This window comes from Bemisia tabaci, chromosome 1 (assembly GCF_918797505.1).
Source record: "Bemisia tabaci chromosome 1, PGI_BMITA_v3".
NCBI classification, from domain to species: Eukaryota; Metazoa; Arthropoda; class Insecta; order Hemiptera; family Aleyrodidae; genus Bemisia; species Bemisia tabaci.
Genome location: NC_092793.1, coordinates 54,726,853 through 54,752,175, shown reverse-complemented (window position 1 = coordinate 54,752,175; position 25,323 = coordinate 54,726,853). Strand labels below are relative to the sequence as shown.

The following is a 25,323-nucleotide window of genomic DNA, read 5'->3' as shown; positions in this document are numbered from 1 at the left end:
CCTCTTAATCTAAGCGGATTTCCTATTGATTCTAGCAAACATTCGATTAAATCGAGAGTATTTTTTCTTGTCATTGTTTTCAAGAGTCTGGACTCTAGATCTAAGGGACTTTTTTTCCAGTGAATGATAAAATGAACTTTCTGAGAATATTACCCACACTGGAAGGAAACACATTGGCTCTAGAGTCCAGACTCTTAAAAAACATCGACAAGAAAAAATGATCTTGATTCAATCGGATTTTTGCTTACATCAAGAATCAAGCCTCTTAATTTGAGCGGATTGCCTTTTGATTTAAGCAAAAATCTGATTGAATCAAGAGTATTTTTTCTTGTCAATGTTTTCAAGAGTCTGGACTCTGGATCCAATGTGTTTTTTTTTTCCAGTGCAATATCTTCGACCCAACAGTATTGTTCTTAGATTCATTGATCTGCGATTTTCTAAGATCAGCTTCCTGTACGATTCTAATCTGATTACAACCGTTTTTCCTCCCCGAATTGTTCACTCTTCAATGCTCACTGCTCAGACTATAATTTTTCGAGACGTACTATAATTTTTTTAAAAAAAAAACTCACGGTTAGAGCCAAAAGATTCTTGAGGGCCAGGTACTCACATTCAATCTGAAACAGATAAAAGAAATCCATGCTGATCATTCAGGTGTTTTTTTTTTGCTCTAAGGAGCCAAGGACATAGACCAGACCAAGTTCGATACTCAATTAAAGCTTACAACCTGTTTTGTGGTTCTGAATTTTAAAATCCGCATTGAGATTCTCATCAATTTTTTCGAATTTCAATGATTCTTTTCGGAGTTTTCCGCTAGGATAAGAATTCCTTGAGGAACATTCATTAAAACGAAATGTTTTATTTTAGAATGGCAACTCTGTGCAGCTATTGGTGCAGCGATTAAGGTGCGGGGGCGGGGGCGGCTAGCTGAGCCGCTGGAATTGAGTCATTAAAATCCCATTCATCACTTTTTTCTTGTTCAACCCTTCATCGCGCAGCCGCAAGCGGGCCCGCCGAAGCATGTACGGGAGCTCGCAGGGATGCCACTCACGCTGACAAAAGAAAAAAAGAAAAAATTCTCGCACCAAGAGCCGATTCTAATGGATCGTATTCGATAGTGGTTCGATGTATCTTTGGGTTCAAAACAACAGAACATAACCTCGAACAAAAATTTTAAAATTAAAAAGGAAATACTGAAAATGAGAAAATTCATTTAAATTTCACTTTTCATTGCCATTCGATTCTTGTAATAATCAATAATCCATCACAAGAAACCCGTTCCCTCGACTTGTGAGGTTATGTCTTCATGTTGAACCAATCGACATCGATACAAGCTCATTTGTTCAATGTATCGAATACGAGCAATAGCTTAACCTCGACTTAACAGTCGATATGCACTGGACTGATCTTTGGACAAGAAGTCTCTTGGACCCAGAGGCCGAACTTTTAAAAAATTGGACGAGAAAAAATGCTCTTCGAATACTCGCAATCTGATGTTTACTTGAATCGAGAGTCAAACCTCTTAATTTAAGCAGACTAATTTTGGATTTAGGAATAAGTCCAATGGAGATGTGGAATGTGTGAGGAATTTGCGATTTGACTATTGATTCTTATGTAAAAGTTTGCGAGAAACACGATGGTGCCACTGGTTTTCTCTGAAATCAACTCCCAAGCTCAAAAAAAGCTCTCAAGTTGTGGCCAACATGAAGGGGATATCCCACGCTATTCTGAGAGTCCACCTCTACATCAAGACCAACTCTCCATGCAAAGATAGGGAGCAAATACATTAGCAGTGATGCCGTGTTTTCAGTTTTAGAGTCCTCAAATAAAGTGGCAGCCCTGTAATTGTACTTTCTCCTTATCTTTGCATGGAGAGTTGGTCTTGATGTAAAGGTGGACTCTCAGGATAGCGTGGGATATCCCCTCCATTTTGGCCTCAACTTGAGAGCTTTTTTTGAGCTTGGGAATTGATTTCAGAGAAAACCAGTGTCACCATCGTGTTTCTCGCGAAATTTTACATAAGAATCGACAGTCAAATTGCAAATTCCTCACACATGCAACACTCCTTTGAAGCAAAATTTTTGTTATTTTCAAATTGTTTAAGAGTCCGAAATCTGTATCCAAGAGACTTTATTTTCAGTGACTGCTTGGAAACTATCCAATGGATAGGTATAACGAGGTCTGGTACATACATATTTCATCTGCCGCCGGAGCGCAAGCGAGTTCTGCAGTGCTGCGCTCTGTCGGGCCGCACGGCCGGAGCTGCGACCCACTCGCGATTTCGATTGAGATGTTTATTGAAGCTTGCGTAAGCCGCGCTTTTTTCACAGATTCTGCTTCGCTTTTCTTCGGCCAATTCGTTGCTCCTCCGACGTAAGGACCTACTTCGTTTTCCACGTGAGCCCCAGGAAGCATGGTGCTACACGGAGCGCAGGGTCCACGTGCAAATAGAGATACGCCCTTACGTTGGAGGAGCAACGAATTGCGGTGCGTCGCATCTCAAGCCGAAGTCACGACCGTCACGCCATGGCTCGGACCGTTCACCCTTCGCCGCTCTGTCCTCGTTGCCACGATCCGTTGAAAAATCTTCAGGTTACACGATGAATAATCCTTAGACAAAATATAAGTGACGTAAGTAAGCTTAAAGCTAAGGCAAAGGGGTACTAGAGAAGAGGCGAATTTTCGCGACTGGATTCGGTTACTTATTTTAACAGGCGACTGCTGTATCACCGTTGAAATTTGGACCAATCAAAATCGAGTGTCTAGTTTTCAACCAAATCCTGAAGAGAACGAGCCAAATCTCAGATTAGGTAAAAAAACCCGCGAAAATCAGCCGATGCCGTGCGACTTATTCTATGTTATTAAATGTTTTACGAATTATCGTGCAAATACACAAAAATATTTGCACTTGCTACACTTTACTTCATCACTATCACCTCAACACGGTCGCTGTTGCTCAGTTGTTGTTTTTGTCGCACGGAACACTGCCATTTTGCAAAAATTAGGTTGCCTTTGAGGTTTCCGGTGAAACCACTTACGCCCATCCACTTTTCGACCGATGCCAAGTTGAAATGAGTCGAGAAATTTTGGATTTTGTTGAGACATCGGTTGCTGATGAAGATTAGTGGGTTGGGTTGGAAAAAATACGTGCTTCATTAGGATTTGGTCAAAAAAGTTAACCACATCCACTTTCAAAAATTCGCCTATGGTAATCATTGTTACACACGTCATAGCACATTGTCTGCTCGTTGATGGGCGAGGGGAAGGTGGGAAGAGTGGAAAAAGTCAATATTCATTCACTGCCTAGTAGCGAAAATACAGATACCGTAACTTGATCATTGTTAATGCTCAATTTGTAAAAACTGTTGCACCATTTATTAACTTTTTTTTCATTTTCTTTAAAAATCAGCGAAGCACAAATATATATATGCACGGCAGGGCTTATCCCAAAATCCGGTCATACTTTTTGTTCCGACTCACTTTCTGCGGTATCCATAATCGGAATGACCATCCGCTGCACAACGCAATACCTCAAGACTTGATTTCTTTCCTTGCCGTCGCACTCATCCGGATTCACACGCGTCTTCATTTGTCAGCAAAAAATAAACTTGCGCCTTAAATCGGGCCAATTGCGGTAGTTTAAAACCGATGCACTCTTCACTTTTACTTCCTGCACTTTTAATCTTTGCAGGAACAAAATTCCTCGCAGAAAAAAGGAAGAACATAATGGAGAGGATCCGAGGATTCTTGAGACACCAAACGTTCTCGACAGTTCGGGTGAAACTACATTGCTTCTTATTCGATATTTGGTTTTTTTAAAATATTTTTTGCCTTCAAATCAGTGGCGTGTCGTGCTGTGCGATGAATCGACTGATCGATTCTTATCACCATAGCTCCAAATGAAAGTATATCGATAATTGATGATTCACGCTTCGCCAAGGCTTCAAATTTCCGCCTAACTCCTCGTTTTTTGATATTTTTAAAAACATTTCGCACTAATATTTAACTTTCTTAACTTGATACTTTTTTAATATTTTACTTTCTTAACTGGTATCCTTTCACAAAAGTTTCGAATGAGGAACATCCCTCCCTTGAAAAATTCGTGAGTATGCCATTGGCTGAAAACAAGATCTCAGCTCCTGGTTCATCGACACATTCTACACTTACCGATGATCAGGAGCTTAACAGAAGGGCGAAGTTGAATAGGAGAAGAATGAATGCAAGGACCTTGACCACAGCGACAGAACATACCACCTGAGCCCTGACATTCAAGACCACTTAAGTCAAGACCCACACCTACTGGTGTACACCATACACCTACTGATACTTCCATTGGATATCGGACGGACGCATATGCCAAATAGCCCTGTGTAATCACCATCGTTTCGATTGAAAGCATACAAAATGGACACATTTCCCTCGTGATATGACTATTGGATGGACCGCCAACCACCGCGATCACCGGTGGCGAGGCGTGAATGATCGATTGTCGATATTCCTCCATTTGAAACTGTGGTAAAGAATCGATTATTAAGGTGTTCGTTGCGTACACCCTGTTGTCGATCCTTTTCCATAAGTTTAAATGACAGATCAATCGATACATCGCAAAGCACGCCACGCCACTGGCGATCACCAATTCACGGGCGGCCCGAATGGTTCAAAGTGAACATGCCACGGCGAGATGATTTGCAGCTTTTCTCGAGACGAGAAGCAGACAGGTTATGGGGGCTCACGCTTCTTGCCCTTGACGTTGCCGGACTGGCAGAAAATCCCGAGCTCCAAACTCGTAACGGTTCTTCGACGACTCATGTCATGGTCTGGCAACCGTGCGCACTTTGCTCGAAACAATACTTAATTTGCCATTAGGTGAATAAAATCTGATTCAGGTGGGATTAGGGTAGGTCAGAGAGAGCGTTGCCAATGTGTCATGCTGTGATTTATAAACCCATGAGATAATTGAAACAGAGGCAATGAGCAAAACTTACGTGCACATTCATCAGAGGTACTAAAGTTTCAAATTAAATGACAGAGAGCGAATCTTTTCGAGGCTATTCTCGCACATTCTGAAAAGAATATCTTTTTAGTGCAATTAACTATTCACTTTACTGTTAAGTGCTACACGCAAAAATGAAGGAGAGGGGGGGGGGGACAACTTAATACAAGAATGGGGTAACGGCTCTGTTTGGGTTGCTAACCCAAATGTTGCGGTATAACCTAAACTTGAATTGCGGTGCTGTCACGATCAATTAGAAAAGTCAATATTGTCCGACAAAGTGGGGTTGTACCACAATTTTAGGGGATAACTCCTAAAACTTTTTTCAGTGCATCTTCTTTAACAGCCAGATGTATGTCACTGCGCAGCAGAGTTTTCCGGGATGACTGACCTGTATGGATTGGTCTTGATTTCCACATCAAAATTTTCAACATTATTTCTTGACAATTTCTTATTAAAAATATTTGACAAAAGATTTTTGAGACGTCAAAATTCAGTCACTTTTGTGTCATAGATCAAAACCCTAAGAATCATCCTCCTGTCTAACACCAGGGCCGGATTAAGAGGGTGGCCACAAGAGCCGCGGCCCATGGCGGGAAATCTAGGAGGCGGCAAATTTTGCAATTTTTTTTTAAATGTAGGTATAAAAAGAATCGGATTTATAAAAAAATTGCAAACAAAATCTCTCATTTCCTGAGAGGATAGTAACTTTTAATTTTGTCGTCATTCGGTGATACAAGAGACACCACCTTTAATTAATCGAGTTAAGAGAAAGACCAAACACGCAATTGGACCAGGAACGGCGCGTCTGAGAGAGAAATGATGACGGGGACTTGAGATTAAAAGGAGAAGCCCTCGGCGCGGCGGTTGGCATGTAACATATATTAGCGCCTACAAGACTGCACAAATATTTCACGCATTACATCAAACACAGTGCGGTCACTGCAGTCAGCGTGAAACGGATAGCGCCTACAAGAATGCATGAATACTTCACGCATTGCGCCAAACACAGTGCGGTCAGCGTGAAACGCATAGCGCCTACAGGACTGCGTGAATACTTCACGCATTGCGTCAAACACAGTGCGTTCAGCAGCGGTCGTCGGCGTGAAACTCATAGCGCCTACAAAACTGTCAGAATCCTTTACGCATTGCTCCAAACACGGTGCAGTCTGCGCAGCGCGGTGGCGGAAGTTGAAATCATTAAACCACATTTATGTTTGTTCTTTCATAATTTTTTCGTTCATTTCTTATGGATGGAAGGCCTTGTCCACGTAGAGATAGGTTTACGAAACTTAACGTTCGCGCTAAGTTCGGTGAATTTTTGCTAGTAGTGTTGACAGGGCTTTCCCAAAAAATGTTTCCAACACGAGTAAACGCGTCTTATGCACCCCACCCCCGCTGGCACGGTCACTTGATGGTTTTTATTGATATTTCAAAACGAATGAGAAGGGGGCGGCAAAATACAGGCGGCCCATGGGCAGCAAGTAGGTAAATCCGGCCCTGCTAGATTCTCAAAATTTAGGCGAAAATACTCATATTTTCAGTTGAAAACTGTTACTGTCAAGTTGGGACAGCCCTCGTAAATTCGATTTTCACCGTTAAGTATAGTATTAACGGCCCCCTGGAAGTTTAGACCCAACGAAACTGTCTCACAGTGCAAATATGTAGGAATGGCAAATAGAGGCCTTGTTCATCTCTCAGGCTTATAGTTTGGCAGCCGGCGAGATTTTGCAGAAGTTTATTTGTAGCATCACGACTTACTTATAATGAAAGTCAGCGAACTTGATGGTCCCCGGTGTCCTTGCGTTTGCACGAATCGTTCCTTTCGGGGCCCCACGAATTTCCCATCGTCGTGCAGCTCTGCCGTGCTGAGGAAAAACGCCGTATGAGCATCCGAATATTGCCAAATTTCCTCTCAGAAAATAGTTTGCTTTGAAAAAAGTTACGCTTATTTTTCCTGGAAATTTTCAGATATATTAAGACTAAATTGCGAACAAAACTGTTTGACAATTTTGAGGAAAAATATTCACAAGTTTCTCGGTAAATTCGTCCTTTACTGCACGAGGTATGGCAACGCCTGACGGCTCATACGGCGTTTTTCCATAGCCTGGTAGAGCTACCGACAAGTCGACCTTTACATTCCCCGTCTGTACTATTAAATCATTCCACTAGAATTTTAGTGCTCCTTCTGGAAATACTCATAGGACGCATGGACTTTTTCTGCTCACACTCAATCCTTATCAACGACTGAGTTATGCGTAAAGCGTAAAGATACGCGAAAAATGGTCAAAATGTAATACAGCTATATGAATTATAGTGGACACAGATACTTCATAAGAAGCATTTCACTCATCACATATGAGAATGCAACTAAATAAGAGATCATGTCTGCAGATGGCAGGGTTAGGAATTCTCATGGATGCACTTAAGAGGGTCTTAAAGTAGGTTTTATGGGACAGAGACCTCCAGAAGGCAAGTGGCCCATTGGAAAATTTCTGATCGTTAGATCCCCGTAAAACTATACCTCCTTCCCACTAAACTTATCTGGCTATCCTACTAGGAATCCCCCGACTTGGTTCTGACTGAAAAAAGAACACAGACTGATTTTCCCATAAGAATCATTTAAACGTTCAAGTCTAAAAAAAAACTTTTTGAATAGCTTTGCCTCAAAATTACATTTTTCAGTGGACGAACATCGATGGACTTCGATTCGATCAAATTTGTTTAGTGTTTTTATGCTGGCAATTTTTAAAATACACTCCACAAAACAAGCGTCTAAACGACTCAATTTGTAGTTCCTTAGTGCTAAGTCCTCTTTTGTAGGGACTGTCACGGGCCAAGACGAGTATAGGGGGTTGAGGACAGTCAAAGGAAAATTCACGTAAATCTTACGAAAATTAAAGGAACATCGAAAGAGATGAAACTTAGTGAAGAAGGATGCGAAGGTAAAAAGAAGAATGAAAATTGAAAAGATCGAGCTTGCGGCGTGATACAGTCCTCTTTCTGTCTTGACTCGAAACCCTGGATTCTTAGATCCTTGAGCTGGTCAATTTGAGCTTAAGCCTGGAGGTGCCTCTGGCGAGTCGAGGCGGCCACGGCAAAACGTGAATGGAAGAGTGAATCATTTATTTACACGTTCGGGCATTTCAATTGGCCCAGCACGAAATACACGAGCTCTGGGCGATCTGCTGGTGCTACGCCGGTGACTAATTTACGCAAAATTACTGCAAAAAAACTCACATCAGTTGGTGCAAAGAGTAGTCCGGTATACTGCTAGGAATGCAATATATGCACTGAAAAAAAAAATCTCGGTGTATTTACTAAGAAAAGGGTAAAATTACCAAGAATTCAGGGTTCTCTTTGATCCCAGTTTTTCTTGGTAAAATTACCATTTATGAAATTGGTAATTTTACCGAGAAATCTCGGTAAAATTATTGAACTTTCTCGGTAATTTTACTGGACCTTGGTAAAAACGCCAATATTTTTTATCGACTGTGGTAGAATTAAAAATGGCAAAGTTACCGGGAATTGTTTACCAATGAAAGTGGTATTCTTACCTGAAAAAAAAAAACAGTAAAAATACCGGTTTTTAGGTAAGCTTACCAATCTGTCTTGGTAAAATTACCAATAATTGGTAAAAAAGTGAGATGGTAAAGGTACCAACGGACCTTGGTAAAATCGCCGTGATTTTTTTTTCAGTGTGTTTACCTTTTTTTGAGACCGATTAAGTTTTCTGTTCAATAGACTATTTCAGAAGTGACGTTACTGGAGGATTCTGTATGTATAAGCAGGTAACAGTTGTATACTGGTTTACAGTACAGTTGTATACAGTAATATACTGGATTTTTTTTCGACGGCGTGGGTCTGGAATTGGCATGGGATGTGGCGACGTGGCTGCACGACTTTCGCAGGAATCTTCTCAGGAGAGTATGCGCGATTTGGATCTATTTTAAAGTGGTTCTATACCCTCTTCTCTCCCCCCGCCTGGGGTTGCGTAACCCGAGAACTGAATAAACATGAGCGCCGCATCGCGCCTTCGTACGTAATAGTCCTTGGCGATAATTGTTTAGCTTCCTCATTATTTCCTGAATCCAGATGAGTTTTCGGCCATTGTTTTTGGCCCCCGAAGCGCACGCTTTTTCGTTTGGGCCCTGTTCCCCCTTACTTCTCTCCCCTTCATTACTAGCTCCGCTTCTCCGTAATATCGGTACCCTCACTCTCACTTCGCGAGTGCCCAGAGGGAGGGGGGGGGGGGCGTAAGGGGTACTCCTTGTAAACCACACAGCCGCGTGGACTAGCATGAGAGCGAGGGTGAGAATTTGAATGGTTTCAAAAGGTGAAAAGAAATCAGGGCGAGATAAGTATCGCGTTTCACTGGGCCAACGAAACGAATTTCGTGCAAAAGCACCATGTCACCATGTTTTGTGTCAAAATGTGCGAAGGATAAGTTAAGAAAATACGTTCCATTAAAAAATTCAACCACTAAGTAATAGAATAATGTATCTTCTTCGTCTTGTCAGTTTTGATGAAAGCGATACAAGTGAAAGACTTGAAAGTCGAGTGTACCGAAGAAGTATAAATTAAAAATAATTTTTAAACAAGAAAAGACAAGGAGAATGAGGAAATGAAGAAATGGTAAGAGTTCATTCACAGTGTCCTATCGAGGATATTCGGTGGATTGTGAACCCGAAAATGGCAAACAAGGGACATGAATATTTCGACAAAGTGCTGGTTGCATTTTGTTTTCTTAGAAAAAGTAAGGGGTTTCACTTTGAAAAATGATACGTTTTCAATTTGACGATCAATCTAATTTCATAACTCGATGGCATTAATTTTAAATAGATACGGACAAGGTCAACTATTCCGTATAGAAAATGAAAACCCTCAGAGACTTAAACGCCTGCGTAGAAAAGCAAGCGACGTATCTTTTGGCCAAGTTGGAAGCCACGCAAATGGAAACCGACAGAGACTCGAACGCCTGAGCAGGAAAGCAAGCGGTACAACTTTCAGCCCAATCTGAAGCCAGGCAGAGAAAGAAAAGTGATCGAAATTTAGTGTTAAAATGGGAAATAGAACACGAAGTAACACCAACTGTCGTTCAATTTATTTTGGTTTGAGAGACCCCAAGCACTAACATTTTAAGTAGAGCAATGGAATGAAGGTGCCGAGATATACGTAGTATAACTTTAAAAAGTTTCTGGTCAAGGAATGCTAATTTCGAGCGGGTTACACACCAAGCATCTAAGTTTCAGCCTGCAAGCAAAACGTAAAGCAACTCAGAGGTTATCATAGGCGGAGCCTGGAGGAGGGGGGTGGGGGGTGTAAGGGGCGCACTTCTCCCTCCCACTGGCTCGAAAAAAAAAGGAGGAAGAAAGAAAGAAGGAGGGAACGGAAGAAAGAAGAAGGAAAGACGCTTAGATTTTGTGATTATTACAGACGAAATTGACTATACAACTTCTTAATACATATACTATAGATACTTAAAAATTTGGAAAATTTTCTGGGGAGCCCCCGGGCCTCCCTTACACTCCCCCGCTCCCCGGTTCGAAGTGTTTCGATCCGCCCATGGAAGTTCAGAGTTTTATTTTCTGTGACCTTGAATGACCATAAAATAATTACCTTCCACATCTTCACTTGGTAAATTCAGATCGGGAGCAAGCTATACACTCATTGTCTGCCGAAAACGATGCCACGAATCACTAAAAAGCCTTTGTTTGTTCATACAAGCAACACGAAGATCCATTAAGCCGTTCTAAAACGCCGTACGAACAATCGAGAGTTGCCAATTTTCTTTCGATGAAGTGTTTATTTTTGAGAAGAGTTGTGAATACTCTCTTGAGATTTTCAGATAATTTACATCTGGCTGCAAATGAAAATTGCTGAAACATTGGTGGGAAAATCTGCATAAAGTCCCGTATGATTTGTATTTTATCTAAAGAAATTTGGCAACGCCTGAGGGCTTATACGACGGTTTTCCTTAGCAAGGCAGCATTAAACTTGAATGGTTGCGAATTTTGCGAGCGGTTGGCCCAGATCCTAACTGACGGCTCTTCGTTTTCAACGAAATCACGACGACTCAACGAGTTTTCCATTCCCCGCGAACGACGGCCACTTACGAGGATTAGCCTTTTCACCGAGCGAGTTATTTTCCGCTGCTGAGCAGAAAAACTATGCTTGACATTGAGTGGAGAAAAAGAAAGTGTTTAAAACCACGCAAAATACCGGTGCTGCTTCCATTCAAGTGCCCAGCATCCACTCAAACTTAATCGGCCCTAGGCCAGGTGCTTCCGAGTATTACCGTTCCCTCACCCGTCGCGCACTGGGCCGACTCAATAGGAAAAATCGACCAAAGTCTGGAAACTTTAAAAGCTTATATTTTTGAAAATATGAAACGATAAAGTTTAAGAATGGTTACATTGATTTTTTCGTGAAATTTTCGTTTAGAGACTCCCCTTGAAATTAAATTCGTGACAAAATAAACATCATAATTTGAAATTTTGGCCAAAAATACCTTGTGCGACCTCTTCCATTACCTCGTCCCACTGTGCGTCGCGTAGCCCGTGGCATTATATCGCTGAATTCCCAATTCCTCGCCGCAATTGTCAGATGAGTCGGGAAGAATGGTCCAGTCTTCGGATTTCGCACATTGCTTTCTTCTATTTAATATTTTTAGGCTCACGTTACGTCGTTTTCCGGACGAAGGAACCTTCAATTCGATGAAAGCTCTGTTTTTTATAATGATATTACTTATTAGGGGGTGTCTGGGGACCGCGGGAAAATTTGGCTTAAGGCTATCATCGTGAAAAAAGTTCTGGGACTTAACACAATTTTACTGTGCTAAAATTGTCTTATCCTCTTATCAATCACCTTTCGGTATACATTTACTAAAAAATTGTTTCAGGAGTTAGTTCTCTCTTCAGGAAGACGAAAGTAGGAGCGACAACGTTGCTGATCTCAGCTGATTGTGAGTTAAATTCGTTTCTGCGGTGCGGTGCGGCGCCGGCGCGGCGATGCGACAAGTTGCAGGAGAAAAAGAAAGTATCAGTGCATAATGGGCACTGCGCACAACTGCAGGGGACTACGCAGTCGCACTTAATCGGAACCTGAATACATTGTATTCTTGATCAGTTGGCAGGCTCATTTCATTTGCGATGCTCATGATCCAGTCTGCCCTAGGCTCCGTTATTTATTGCTCCGAATTATCACCCCTCAAACGCTGCCATCTCGCTTACGAGAAAAGTCCATACTGTCGTGCTAGAGAAGAACACCGTATGAACATTCGAGAGTTGCCAAATCTCCCTTGATAAAACGTGTATGTTTGACGACATCCATGCATATTTTTCCTTGAAATTTTCAAAAAATTTCGATTAAATTGCGTGCAAAATTGTCTGAAAATTTTGGAAAATAATATTCACAATTTTCCCAATAAATTCAGTTTTTATCGGAAAACTTGGCAACGTCTGGAGGCTCATACGGTGTTCTTCCTTGGCACGCCAGAACACCTGCACCAATGTTATCCGACTATAGAACCATTATAGAGAGTATAAAACCGTTTTCATTCTCAACACTTATATGCTCTGATTCGTCGATTTTCCTTGATAGAGAAAGTTCTGTTTGGACTATATTATGCAGTGAGAAGCCACGATATCTAACTCTGCCATGAAATTACCAATCTACATATACACACTATTGGCACATTCCTCATTGCAAAATGTAGTATAATTTTTAAGTGTTGACTTTAGCGCACTTTTTCTTTTGAAACAACAATTTCAAATCGGCAAGAGAAATTTGGCAACGGTGTCAAAACAAAGCTAACTCTCTGGACTGATGAAACCTGACCATTTTCCCCATCTATACAGTGTCGTACGCGTGAAAGTGTTGGTTTTTTCTATAATTTTATTTTTTTTCTACACCCCGCAATGAGGCGTCAATCAATTCCGATGCCTGATCGGTCATTACCATCTTTATACTCACCGGATAATTCCGGCTTCCATCTCTAATCTGCGCTCATTCTCTGCTCGGACAATCGTCGATATTTTTACACGCCTAGTCTACGGCCTTGCGGCCGCTGCAATAGACAGCGATGACTGTCAGCAATGTATTCGCTTTTATCACAACACTTAAGTACCTCCATTCGATTGTTAAAATTTTGTATTTGTCTACCAGACAAGGCATGACTGAAGTAAAATGGAGTATATGATTGGTTGGCTTTGAAAGTTGTACTCCTTATCGTGTGTATTTCTGGTGGCACTAATACTTCACTCTCCAGCAAAATTCAAAATATTAAAAGCGAAGAACAAATTCTGAGAAAAACATTTAAGGCTGGGGAATGAAGTGTCTGTATCCGCGCAAAAATCAGATTTTGTCTTGATCCATGGCGGTCACTTCTAAAACCTTCTTGAATATAAATCTCAGGATCCACAACACTGGATTCAAGCCATAAACCCCAGCACGAGGTGTCGTGGATCGTGAGTAAGAAAAAATAATGGCTCAATAAAGCGGAATATTAAAGGAACCGCGGCGCGCGGTGGAGAACAACCGTTTTAGTTTCGATAGAATCGCCCTGCCTTGTGCCTAGTCCTGCCTTGCGTCCAGGAAAGGAGAGGCCAATACACGGATAACCTAGAAAAAATTGCAACACAGGAGTTCTCAATCGGTTCGATAAGAAAATGAGCCGCTAATTCTTAACATGCCCAGCTCGTCACAAGATCTGACTCCTTATCCCAAAATTGTTGAAATTCCGGTAGTCTTTACCAAATTTTTCAGCTTTTTTAAACAACACAATGGTTCAACCGTTCGCTCTAGCCAAAAAGTAATTTTTCAAAATTTTAGAAAATACAATTTTATACAATGAAACGATATGAAACTACCAAAAATGAATGCATTAAACATTCTTTTAAATATGCCTTCAAAAGAGGGCATTAGCTATTAAAAGAAAATGAACTGTCGATTCAGCGCAGAGGGTAACCCCGGCAGTTCCGGTGTAACTGGACTGTTGCTTGGATATAAAGAGGTACATTTGAGCCTCAGGCTTTCGTGGGACTGGCTTAAATACTTAGATTTATCCGAAACCCTTTCCGTCTACCCAGGAGTCTGAGGAAGGCAGAATAGCATGGCGTACTTCACTGGACAAATAATCGCTTGGATCTAGAGTCCATAGACTCTTGAAAACAATGACAAGAAAAAATAATCTTGATTTCATAGGATTTTAACTTGAATCAAAAGAAAATCCGCTTAATTTAAGAGGCTGGGTTCTTGATTTAAGCAAAAATCCGATTGAATCAAGAGTATTTTTTATTGTCATTGTTCTCAAGAGTCTGGACTCTAGATCCAAGCGGTTTTTTCCAGTGTTGGTTTCAGCGGCTTATTTTCCGTAGGAATCGATCAAAGACATCTTTGATGAAATTTTGTCTAAGTTCGGCCCTTCTTTTACTAGGTACGTTCCAACTGCTCTCGGAAGAGCGCACCAAAATTTCGCTTACACCGCATGTTAAGTCTTCGCGGAGCAACGGTAGCAAGGGTTTGTTAGCAGTTCACTTACGGGCCGTGCGTCGAGATATTCAGTTTTAAGCGGATTTTACGGATTAAAGAGCAGAAACAGGCGCAAACGTTTCCGGTGAACTGAAAGAAAGCGAGACGAGTAGAGTAGAGTGGCGATAGGCCTGCATCACACGGATGCCTTGATTAAAATCGGCGTTCATTCACCGTTGCCAGCATCCGTTCAAGCACGTGGCAAGTCCCTGGTTTCGCCGCATGAAACCATTGAGAATAATCGAAAAGCGTCTATGGATTCGATATTTATGTAACTTGAATCTCATATGACTGATTCGGATCTATGTCACAGGGAGGCATTCGATGAGTAACGATACATTCCCATCTCAGATGAATTGCACGAGATACTGCTGTCGTTTTTGGATCAAATGATGATGATGAAGATGGATGATCAATACCAGTTGGTTTCACTTCTGAAAAAGTGTCAATGCTGAGGCCAAAATGTCTGTTGACTGTGCAAATGGTCGTTGGAAAATTATAATCATCAATCAACGACTACTGCAAAATTTTATGATGAAGGTTTACGCTCTTTACAAGTTTTCTCCTGTACCTATTCATCGATACTGTACTGCATATAAAGAGATCTCCCTCAAAGGCAGTGGTAATTTTGCAAGTTGGCAACAATTTTATTGTTTTCTTCCATTTAAATCCATTGAAAATATCGATTTTGAGTGAGGCAAGGTGCCTCACCAGAAATCGATTGTTTTACGTACATTTAAATGGCGGGAAAACAGTGTCGCCAACTTTCAAGAATCGCCACTGCTTGAGGGGACTTTAACGCCCGATGAGGAACGTTGCCCAACTGTATTTCTATGGACAAACGCAGTTTTCCAAAGTGCAGCTGAGAATGGAGCAACGCTTTTACCAGCCCTCTTACTATGGCTAGTCCTCTTTCCATCCCCGTTTTCGACACGTAGAGACTTTAGACCCGATGATCTCTCTTCATTCACCACGGTAAAAGCACCGCATGATTATTTATCCCAAATATGGCCGAAAGAAATGTTAAGGGTTCTCTCCTAAAATTGCGGTACTACCCCAATTGATATGGACATTTCCAATTAATTGTGGGAGTACCGCAACATTTGGGTTAGTGAACTTATTCATTGGGCAAACCGATTGTGGTGGAAAAAATTTTATGTTGACGAACGGGTCGTAAAACAGTATGTTGGAGTTTTTTAGCCAACGTGCTTTAAAAATTCAGCACAAAGCTGAAAACAAGCACATAGCACAATTTTCCCTCAAAGAGATAAGATATTTGGTGCAACACTAGTAACGACCATTCAGGAAGGCAACGTATGCTGAATTTTTAACGCAGGTTGGCTAAAAATCTCCTCCAACATACTGTCATTTATTGACTGTACTGCCGAAATTAATTGGAAATGTCCATATCATCCAACAACCCCATGCTCTTTCATATCTGTGATTGATTTGATTTATTGATCAGTAATTTTAAAATAATTTCTCGACGTGCATCTCTGACTGATAATTTCAGGGAAGAGGTAGAATTGCGTTCTTGAAAGGTAACCGACGTCGATTACTATTATGATTTCGAGGACGACACTTCCCTTGCTACTGGATGTAGGAACTTGATGTTTACTCTAATCTCAATATTTATTGCTACTCTGCCCATTAAAACAGGATTCTGTGACTAACGCGACTAAACTAGGGTTTATTTCATTAGGCAAAGTTCATAGCTATTATTCAGCGTGACGAATCACGGATGATTGCTGATGATTATTAACTTTCCCCTGAAGTGTAGACAAGCCGAGTGGAGTGCAGAGGGCGAAAGTTCCTCGTTCCACGGGAGGTTGCCGTACAAAGCCAAGCAACAAAAACCATGGATCTACACGAGAAATCTTTCGAAGAAATGCGGTTTTCGCAGGCGCGCTAGGTCGCTGTCGGGTCAGTCATACCCACGTCCCAACTGGTTCTCCGGTCTGAGATCGAGTGACCACTCGCTCTGATACAGCCGTCAAATAGTGGCTGGAGTACGTCCCTTTATACTGAGAGTAAAGACAGTACGAATCCATTTCTGGTTGGTTCCTGTACTTTAGGCCTCTTCAAAGTCACAAACGGGAATAAAGATTACATTCTCACCAATTGGATTGCATTTTGCAAAAAGGAACCAGGAGCATTGCAATGTTGCTAAGATTGTGCAACTTCTTTTGTCTTGGAAGAAAATCCTGATTATTAATTAACAGTTTCTATTTTACTCGCTAAAAACTGTAAATTCTAGACAAAATTACAATGTAAATTTCATATTTTTTCATGGTTTCAGTAATTTTATTGCAAAGGATGAAAATGCACAATCTCACCATCATCGCAATTCTTCTGGTTCCTTTTTGCAAAATGCAATCCAATTGTTAAGCGTCCAGCCCACTTTCAAACTGGGGCTCTCAAAGTGGTATCAATTATTCTATTTCTCAGCCATTTTTGCACGGAATTCCTTGAAAATTTCAAGATCTAATCTATGATGTATCCGGAATGTATCCCGAACACATCGGTTACCTTCAAAGATCGTCGGTCCGACAATCTTTGAAAGGCAACAGTCAACAGTTCCATCGATGAGCCTCTTTGAAGCCCCTAGTTTGAAGGTGGGCTGGACGCTTTAAGATTATGAACTAGAATAGACCGGGGAATTAGGGACATGGCAAGGAACAAACGGTATGAGAGAGGAAACGGAGACAGGAATTTGGGAATGAGTTTAATTTGCGTGATCTTTATTCCCGTTTGTGACATCCGTGAGCCGCGTTGGCTCAACTCTCCCTATGAAAGGAGTATAATACTGGCCAACGTCATAAGGAAAATGTTCTTGCCGGAGTCTCAAAATATAGTGAAAACTCGAAATATATAGGAATGATGGGTGAAGAAAAAGCCTAGTCTTCTCAAGAAAATTTCCTATTTTCGATGACAGTTTTCAAAGAGAACTTCCCTTATTATCTATGGCTATTCTTTTTTGTTGTTTGATTGTCCCGAGCGAATTCCGTTGGTGTTTTTTGCGCTAACTACGTCGGCGATGCGCATCGTTCCCGCGATTACGACGTCTGTCTCCAAGAGCTGCAACAAGGTGCGCCTTGCCCCAGTTGGCGATTTCCACGACTTGCAACTCAAGCATGAAGCATCACATCAGCCGCGGCTTGTCAACATCCAACAATGACACGACAACGGACTCACCAATCACCGCCATCAAGCATCAATCGTCCTAAGTGTCATCTCCGGAATGTATCCTTAGAGCAACGATCACCGTCACAATCGCGACCAACGTTGCCGTGTGTGTCCGAGTTTCCCCGGCCACCGTCCACGATCGACTGTCAAACGGCAGCCCTGATCACAATCACCTCTTCCGCCCATTCTGTCGCCGAGTTTTCGCCGGACCGCAGCTCCATTTGACAAATTATCAGACTCCGCCAGCGTCCGTTTTCGTTGCTTCGGCTGTCGGATCGAATAAAAAACGCGCCTATTCTCTTTGAGACCTCCGAGGCGATGCCACTGCACTATGTCGGGCAACGGTGGGCAACTATCAAAGTACAGTTACCGCGCCGCGCCGCCGCCGTGTTCAAGAGCAGGGGACCCATAACGACTGTCAGTTCACCTTTATTTTTCCTCGGTTTTTCATTCTCAGGGAAACGGCTCGTTTTGGCCGCAACTTCCGCAAATCCGACATAGTTGCCTAGTGAATCCCTGACATTTTATTCATGGATGGATTCCTCAAAACAGCAAAGAGTAAATCCAGCACTTGGGCAACACCGGATTTCCTCCATTTGAACCTTTGCTAAATAATCGATTCTTTTCGGAGCACCTGCCCCCTCCAAGAATCGATGCTTTTCCATAGGTTTAAATGGAAAAGACAATGTTGCCAATTCGCTGGATCCGATAAGATAGCACTTTTTGGGCACTAGGAACTTACGTGTTCAGTTCGGAACGATGTGCAGGAATACAATGTTAGTTCATAGTTGCAAGCGTGCTTACTTACAATCTGAAACAGAGAAAAAGAGAATAATTATATAGAGAGAATTAACGTTTTAAGGATTAGAGGGCATTTATTCATCAAGTGCGCAGCGGGAGAACAACTGATTCTTTATATTTACATTTTACGTAAAAATGGAAGGGGATTGGAAGGGCATGCAGTCAAATTCGCGGACATGAATTTGACTGCCCTTTTGTACGTGCGCCTTTGCGTATTCTTCGGAAATCTACGGTTCATTTAAACGAAAAGAAAATAGAAGCTCAATTCTTCAAGATTTTTTCCCAATCATTGCAGAGTAGTCAGCAGTTGAGGAATCTCGCTGAACATCAAATAAGCGCCGCAGTGGTTATGCAACCGACGAGATTTCACATGAGTTATTCGCGGTGGGTTGCGTAACACTCATTTTACTGGAGGATAATTTTGTATAGCCGCACTGGTGCATCGAGGAAGATTTAGCGTCAGTGCAAGCGTTGTTGGAACTTGGGAGGCAGGGTTCCGGCTTATAATTTCGATCACGGTTCATGACCACACCGTGCAAAGTGCAGCGAACAAAGAGACCTGCGCGAGGGCGGCGGCGGCGCGGCGCGGCGGCCCGCGGACGAGTAAATTCATTAGATTAATCGCCGCAAAATAACTTCTCAACACGCTCAAGTGTCTCTTGGATAGCGATAGCCTCGCAGCGACACTGGCTTTACATCGCTGCAATTCTGCATGTTCCTCGGGCTGATTATCGAAATTGATAGACAAATCTATAGGCAAATAATACTTAGGGAGTCATTGGCGTAGCTAGGAATTTTCTGGGTGGGGTGCGGGTTCATTCACCGGGGGGTCTGAGGTAAAAATTGTGACAGAAACAGCAACTCAACCATGCATTATTCAAAACTGTGACGATTTTACATTCTTCTGTGTACGAACCTGACGATATTTTATGTCTACCCTCCTAAAGTAAGAAAAAAGTACATTTAACGAGACTAAGGGGGGGGGGGGTCCAGGCCTCCTGGATACCCCCCCCCCTTTGTCTGCGCCACTGTAGGGAGTATGGGGCGATCCTATTGGTTGTAATGACCGGTTCTTACAGACTAAGGGAGAAAATGATGGACTAAGGGTCTCTTGTAGGTTGCCTTTAGTTCCACCCGCTTCCACAATATCCCTCCATATCCCTTTTGTCTTCTTTGTCTATAGTTTTGCAGGGCCGGATTTACCATCTTGCCGCCCATGGGCCGCCTGTATTTGGCCGCCCCCCTCTAATTCGATTTGAAACATCAATAAAAACCATCAAGTGAACGTATCAGAGGGGGGGAGGGGTGGTGCATAAGACGCGTTCACTCGTGATGGACACATTTGTTACGAAAGCCCTGACAACACTACTAGCAAAAGTTAAGTTCCGTAAACCTATATCTGTGTGGAAAAGCTTCCATTTAGAAGAAATGAACAAACAAATTAAGAAAGAACCGGATGAATGTGCCGGTGTTATGTTCATGAATGTGCCTTAATAATTTTAACTTCCACCGCCGCCGCACCGCGACGCGCTGACCGCACTGTGTTTGGCGCAATGCGTGAAGTATTCATTCAATCTTGTAGGCGCCATGCGTTTCACGCTGACCGCTCTGTGTTTGATGCAATGCGTGAAGTATTCATGCACTCTTGTAGGCGCTAATATATGTTAGATGCCGACCACCGCGCCGAGGGCTTCTCCTTTTCATCTCAAGTCTTCGTCATCATCGCTCTCTGCGCCAGCGCCGCGCCGTTCCAAGCCAAATTGCGTGTTTGGTTTCTCTCTTATCTCGACTAATTAAAGGTGCTGTCTCGTTTGTAATTCTTTTTCTGAATCCGATTTTCTTGTATACCTACATTAAAAATACACTAAAGCTACCCCCTAAATCCGGACCTGTAGCTTTGTCTAACAATTTCAATAATCAGCTTGCTTCGTCGCTCACTCTTCGTTTCGCTCGAAGTTACCGTGCTATCAAAATCATCGCTTCTGTCTAAATTATTTTTCAAGTCCCGAGACTCCACAATATACTTGCTACACGAGAGAGTTCAGTGATTTCCAACAAGTTCAAATGTGAGTGCGATCTTAAAAGCTATGTGCCGTAAACGATTCCTTCAAATTTTCGGGAGCCCAAACCGTAAGAAACATTTAAAAGAGTTCACGTGTTATTCTACCGTTTAAAATCCCATAGGGTCCCCAATAAGCGAAGCATCCCGACGAAAACTTGAGCAGAGTTAGAGGGTAAGCGTAAAAAGTCTCAATGCAAACAAGACGATTCGAAAATACGAAGATGAGGGGGAAATTATTCTAATACATTCATTCCATTCTAATATTCACAAATGTTAGAACAGCATAAAGTTATTGCGCTATGTATGTATAAGCCGCTTTTACGGTGCGCTAGGGCGCTCTGCGACGCCTACCCGCCACAAGAATCTGCCATGGTATAGATCCTCCGGAAGCTGGCATCTCTCCATCTCTTCACGGATGCCCTCTACCCACCGTTCGGCTGGACGCCCTCATTGCGCCTATTGCGCTAACAAATCGTTATTTACTCAGAATATCCCAAACTGCTTGCAAAGAACTTTAAAATGTTTAAAGCGCTGGACCAAACGTCGATGACTTAACGAGAAAAGGGTGTTGAGTTGGCTCGAGAGGAACGCGATTACCTCCTGGACCGCTGCGACGAGAACATGTTCCTCTCCGAGGTTATGTCAGCCGTGCGGCGTCGGCGCGTTGGCTTCACGAAGAAAGGAACGGCGAAAAAGTGACGCCCGCGGCGCCGCACGCCGAGCGTCGCGGCGCTGCGCGTCACCGCCAGCTGCAGCTGATCGTTGACCCCGGCCGCCGGCCAACGGCGCTGATTTATCGTTTATTAGCATGATATTAACCGTTCATATTTCACCTTTGTTCCCACCATCGCCGTCGCCAAACTGGACCCGTGATCGGTGGAACGAAACTCCCTTACCCGTGACTCATACCGCCGTGCTAAGTCAAAATGCCGCAAACACCTTCAGGCGGTGCCAAATTTCCTACCAGAAATCACACATTCTCGAGTAAATCCATGGATATACTTTTCTTCCGATTTCTCAGAGTATTTTGTTCGTTATTTGCTGCAAAACACCTGAAAGTTTCATGGAAAGCAATGCATAACTTTCTTCAAAAGTACGTCTTATCCGAGAGGAAATTTCGCAACATTCGAATGCTCATGTGGCGTTCTTTCTTAGCACGGCAGCATAGGCTACCAAGGGAATTGCCTTATCGGTACCGCTATTACATTGATTTGGGGCCGTCCATAAATTACGACACCCATTTTTTCAAATTTTTCGACCCCTCCTTCCCTTACCGTATCCACATTCCACTGCTGGACCCCCTAAAAATTACGACATCCTTAGCGTGACCTATCCCCCCCATTTTTGGGGGGAAACGCGGTCAATCGACAAAAATCAGTATAGGTATAGTCCGCGGCGTTATAAGAGAATGATTAATTTCCTACTTAGGAAATTCACAGGGATGAGGCATAGAAAAAGGATTCGAGGGGACGCGCTGCTGTTCCATCAAGTTTGAATGGGGGGCTAAAAAATCTGGGGAGCACTCTGACAACGGCGGGCGGTCCGGTGCGAGCCGCGGGCCCGAAACGAGGCAGCCCGGCGCTCTCCGCCTCTTGTCTATTCTCCTCGTGAATTCTATCTCATAGATCCAGTTAGTCGCTTTTTATCGAGATCCACTAAAAAAATAGATGCCTGGCATTCCGGACACCTCGGCGCATGCCCCAGCATTCAGTGCAGTTAGATCCACCATTCATCCATCCACTCATCGACCCATCGTCGACAACAGCGATTCGTCTTTTGCGATACTCGACACTTTTTGGAATATCAAAAACAACAGCATGCAAAAACAACGGAGAGAAAACGAGAAACAAGGCTAAAACTACACAACTGTCGGAGAAATAAGTAAAAAATTAAGAAAAATTCGGAAAAAAAACCCTATCTCGGCACCATCGTGTGGGTTTCACGTTTTTTGGAATTTTTTTTTACTTTCTACTTTTTTTTCAGAGATAAAATTAATGTTTTGTTCTGTATTTTTAACCTTGTTTCCCGTTTTTCCTGCTAAAAACGGCATTATCTTGGCTTGAGGTTATTATCAGTTAATTTTGTTGCGCGAACCGTGTTTTACAAGAAATTTTAAAGCGGAAACATACATTAAGATGCTTAAATTCGTACCTTGGGTAGAGGTCAATGCCCGAATTTTGGGCGAATTCATGCTGACACAACTACCGGGATCCTTCAAAATTTTGCCTGCTCAAAGCTTTGACTGATTGCACCCGGAGCGATTCCCTTGTTTGGGCGCATGCTATCCGATAGCCGACGTGAGCGATGCGATAATAGCATCTGCCGCTCCGCATCCACGCAACTGCACTGCGATAGGCCACGAGGCCACCAAGCAGAGGGCGGAGCGTGCCCCGATTGGCCTCCTCGTTGCCATTTACACCGTTAAGTCAACGAATTTGAATCAAATTTTCTTACAGGGAACCAGGATCCTTCGACCTACGAGAATACGTGCATGGCAAAATAAAATGTATGATGATTGTATGAATGTATAATAAAAATGTGTCTTGGCCGTACTCATGATAAAGTAAATATGTGTAAATGAATAATCTTAAAAGGGAATGTATGACACGTATACCGTATGCAAAGTTCCTTTTGATTTGATTCAGTTTCACGTGCTATAAGTATTTATGCTGAAAGTAACTATGTTCAACTACACAAAATCAAAAGGAAGTATGTAAAAATACACGTGGTAACTCTGGATGTAAATCATTTATACACAATTCCTTTTAGCATGTATACGTTAAAATATCTGGAATGCCCTTTGAACTTAACATAAAAACTTTTCGGAAATGTTTCCGAGGAAAATCTTCATCGCAGTGGCGAGGCGTGAATGATCGATTATCGATAATTCTCCGTTTGAAGCTATGGTAGCGGTTTGTAAAAATTGGGTCCTAAAATGAGGAATTCTCGATGATTTCGTGGATATGACAACGCGGCGGTTGAGTTCCAGGCGGCGGATGATATCAGGGCGCGTTATGGTAATAATTACAGGATTACAGGACTACACGCGTTGCATTCTTGTGATCGAAATCGGGATCGAGATGATTGCATTGCGCATGCGCGTTCCGAAGATGGGACGGGCGCAGTAGGTTGCCGGACTGCCGTGCGGGTTGCCTACCCGGGAGATCAGCGCCAGATCGGCCGTGCTACGCGGCGGCGTTTTGCAACGACGCGACGCGACGCACGCATCTGACTGATATTGACGTCCATCCACGCACATACGTTGAAAAATCAGCATTTTTATGTGAATAACAGGGTGTGAAGAACGTAGATTTTAATGTACAATCTGGCAGCTGCTACGCACGCTTGGTCGCAGCCCTCTTTTCTAGGTGCGGCTTTCAAAAACATCGCCTCCTAACCAAAGAAGTAAACGGATAACCAACGAGTAAATTTTCACATTTGTCAGTAATATTAGTAGGTGTGCGTTGAAAAGAATGTTAAAAAATCTTCCGTGAAGCTATTTAAAGAGGCAACGGTATCATCTTCCTACGACCAAAACTCCTGGAACACTGATTATGTGTGGCCCGCGCTACAACCGCACAACACCATAGGAGGCCGAATTTTTCGGCGGATAATCCGAAAAAATGAAAATACACCGGAAAATTCCCCAAAAAAATTCCGAGTTAAGTTTGAAGAGACGACTAGCAAAGTATTGGATATTGGAGGCATTCCAAATTTCGGATTTACGCTCGAAAATAAAATCACTAAATGGAAAAGAAATATCATCCTATCGAACTTATACATTCTTGCCGATCTCTAATGTACAACCATTAAAACATTATTCTACATATTATGAAACGGTACCACTATATTTAAAGTAAAGTTATAGCTAATCACAATCTCTGCTTTTAAAAAATTCAAGACCCGCATGATTGAAAATGACCAGGGGGGAAAAAACAACCGTTGCACACGTATTTTTCTCTTGCGAAGCTCGGCGCCCCAAATCCCTTTCGTTTTATTTTTCTAAAAGGCGGAACTCGGAGAAATCTAATGCTCTGTGGGTGAATATTGCAACTTTAATTAATGGTGGGACTGGCATACACGGCACGTGGGTTTAATTAACGGGTAACGCAGCGTGAATATGCATCAGAAAAGAATTCGCCAAAAAATAAATAGAAAAGACGTGACAAGGATACGGCATTTGTTTTTTTGTGGGCGTGGCTGGGTGGCAGAGATAGAGGAGAGGGCAGTCAAACCCCAAATTGGCAAAATGATCAGACTCCAGCTAATTAACACCCACACACATCGTTGAATCGCCTTTCTATTTCTCCCACATTTTTCTTCGAGGTTACGTGCGTGGATACATGTGCACTCCCAGATACTGAGCTAATCGCAGAGTAAAATACAATCGCAGTTACATATATAAAGCTTTCAAAATGGTTTATCCAATATGATTACAAGTAGTTTAATAAATCAATTTATGCTTCTATCAGAAATTATTTCAGTGCGACATCTCGTCGTTTCCCTCACGGAAGGACGAAACTACATTTTAATAATGCCAAATTTTTCCGTGCTGACAAAGAGGCGTAGCTACACTTTTATGTGATCCCCAGAAAGTATTAAAGTATATGGGCGACAGGGTTCATCGCGAAGTGTAGTTACGTCCTCATGTCAAGACAGTGGCGATTCTTGAAAGTTGGCAACGCTGTTTTTCTCGCTTTAAATGCATGTAAAACAATCGATTCTTTCATCTCAGATCGATATTTTCAAT

At 42.4% G+C, this 25,323-nt stretch overlaps 1 long non-coding RNA gene across 1 annotated transcript; it reads right to left on the bottom strand.

Annotated features, from left to right (window-relative positions):
* Positions 1-279: 279 nt before the first annotated feature.
* Positions 280-24,969, bottom strand: LOC109043169 (uncharacterized). The gene is made up of 3 exons (XR_002010154.2): positions 22,725-24,969; positions 18,453-18,521; positions 280-617 (listed from the first exon to the last, which is right to left on the bottom strand). It is a non-coding gene; the product is annotated as an uncharacterized lncRNA (long non-coding RNA).
* Between the last annotated feature and the right edge of the window lie 354 nt (positions 24,970-25,323).